This window comes from Octodon degus, unplaced genomic scaffold (genome assembly GCF_000260255.1).
Source record: "Octodon degus isolate 3935 unplaced genomic scaffold, OctDeg1.0 scaffold00001, whole genome shotgun sequence".
Taxonomy (NCBI): domain Eukaryota; kingdom Metazoa; phylum Chordata; class Mammalia; order Rodentia; family Octodontidae; genus Octodon; species Octodon degus.
Genome location: NW_004524577.1, coordinates 8683135 through 8685864, shown reverse-complemented (window position 1 = coordinate 8685864; position 2730 = coordinate 8683135). Strand labels below are relative to the sequence as shown.

At 48.9% G+C, this 2730-nt stretch overlaps 1 pseudogene; it reads left to right on the top strand.

Moving 5' to 3' along the window:
• The first annotated feature begins 1214 nt into the window (after positions 1-1214).
• On the top strand, positions 1215-1350 carry LOC111815221 (annotated as a pseudogene).
• Positions 1351-2730: the final 1380 nt, after the last annotated feature.

The following is a 2730-nucleotide window of genomic DNA, read 5'->3' as shown; positions in this document are numbered from 1 at the left end:
CACACACACACACACACACACACACACACACACATACACACACACACAAATAAATAAATTTTTTTAAAAAATTTAAAAAAAGTAGTACAGGGAAATGCAGATGAGAAAAAGCCATGCCGCCCTTTGTTAAAGCCCAACCAATGTGCCTATTGTAAAGAGATTGGACATTTCGTCAAGGAATGCCCAAAAAGGCCAAACAAGCAGCCCCAAAAGCGCCAACCGACAATGTTGGCTCTGGAAGGAGATGATGATTAGGGGGGACGGGGCTCGGTCCCCCTCCCCGAGCTCAGGGTAACCTTTGATGTGGAGGGGACTTCAATTGATTTCGAAGTGGACACGGGTGCGGTGTTCTCAGCCCTTCAAAAACCTCTTGGACCTCTGTCCAGTCGGAGGACCTTGGTCCAGGGGGCAAACGGCAGTAGATACCGGACATGGACTACAAAGAGAACTATAGATTTAGGAAAAGGAAAAGTACAACATTCTTTTCTGGTCATACCTGAATGCCCAGCTCCCCTCATGGGAAGAGACTTATTAACTAAATTAAGGGCCAGGATAACCTTTGAGCCTCAGGGGCCCCAGGTAACCTTCCTTAACCCACTGGTGCATCAGCCTAGGGCAGCTATGTTAACCATGGCCACCGAGGATGAATACCAACTCTATATACAACCTAAAGACCCATCCATCTCTCAAAATTGGCTGACAGAGTTTCCCGACTCATGGGCTGAAACTGCCGGATTGGGACTTGCTGTCTCCCAACCGCCTATAGTCATAACTTTAAAGGCATCGGCTACTCCAGTCCACATTAAGCAATATTATATAAGCAAGGAAGCTCACCGGGGAATAAAAGGACACATACAAAAATTCCTTGACCTAGGAGTATTAATACCATGTTGGTCGGCCTGGAATACTCCTTTGCTGCCGGTCAAAAAGCCTGGGACTGGGGATTACAGATCAGTACAAGACCTACGAAAAGTAAATAACAGAGTAGAAGACATACACCCCACGGTGCCTAATCCCTACAACTTGCTCAGCACCCTGAGCCCTGAAAGGACTTGGTATACAGTGTTAGACCTAAAAGATGCCTTCTTTTGTCTACCTTTACATAAAGATAGCCAACCCCTGTTTGCTTTTGAGTGGACGGACCCCGATATGGGAACAACAGGACAGTTGACGTGGACTCGTCTTCCACAGGGGTTCAAAAATAGCCCTACTACATTGCTTCTCGGCCTTTTGGCTAAGATCAAGTGCAAAAATAGCCCTACTATCTTTGATGAAGCCCTCCACAGGGACCTGGCTACCTTCCGGACTCAACACCCAGAGGTAACACTTCTCTGGTATGTAGATGACCTTCTGCTGGCCGCGGACTCGGAGACAATCTGTATGTATGTGACCCGGGAACTTTTACGAGAGCTTGTCCTGTTGGGATACCGAGCCTCAGCCAAAAAGGCCCAAATCTGTCGAAAAGAGGCTACCTTCCTGGGGTATACTCTCAGAGAGGGAAAATGATGGCTTACGGAGGCAAGAAAAAAGACTGTCACCCAGATCCCTCCGCCCAAAAACCGCTGAAGACAGTTGAGAGAATTCCTGGGAACTGCGGGGTTCTGTCGCCTCTGGATAGCAGGTTTTGCTTCTTTGGCCGCTCCTCTCTATCCTCTCCTTAAAGGGGACGCCGCCTTCATCTGGGGCCCGGACCAACAACATGCCTTTGACGAGATCAAAGGGCCCTATTGTCGGCCCCTGCCTTGGCCCTCCCCGATGTGGACAAGCCTTTCACCCTCTACATAGAGGAAAGGTGAGGCATTGCACTAGGGGTCTTAACTCAGACCTTCGGCCCCTGGAAGCGACCTGTGGCTTACTTGTCAAAGAGGCTAGACTCTATAGCCAGCGGATGGCCACATTGTTTAAAAGCCATCGCAGCCGCTGCTATACTAACCAAACACGCAGACAAATTAACTTTGGGACAAAAGCTAACTATTATAGCTCCACACACTCTGGAGAGTGTTATTCGCCAACCTCCAGATAGATGGCTCTCCAATGCCAGGATTACTCACTACCAAAGCCTTCTGCTAAATAAGGACCGGATATCGTTCGGTCTACCCACTACTCTCAACCCAGCCACCCTGCTGCCCGAAGAGACGTCAGAACCAGTCCTCCACACCTGCCAAGAGATCCTGGCAGAGGAGACTGGAATCCGCCGAGACCTCACTGACCTGCCACTTCCAGACGCTGAGGTAACCTGGTACACGGATGGCAGCAGCTTCCTGCTGGACGGTAGGAGACATGCGGGAGCCGCGGTTACCGATGGGACTCGAGTTATCTGGTCATCAGGACTAAGAGAAGGCTCTTCTGCACAGCGGGCAGAACTAATTGCCCTTACTAAGGCTCTAGAACTGGCTGAGGGAAAGAGGGCGACTATCTATACCGACAGCCGCTATACGCTTTCGCCACGGCACATGTTCACGGAGCTATCTATCAACAAAGAGGGCTCCTTACCTCAGCAGGAAAAGAAATCAAAAATAAACAAGAAATACTTAAGACTTTTGTCAGCTATCATGTTGCCACAAAAGTTGGCTATAGTACATTGCAACAGCCATCAGAAGGGCTCTAACCCCATTATAAAAGGAAACAACCTTCTGGATGGTTAACAACCTAAGTTTGCAGACCAAAATTAGAGAAAAAGGAGGGCTACAAGGAAAGCCAACATTTTGGCCCTAGCCTTCTAAGGTCAAG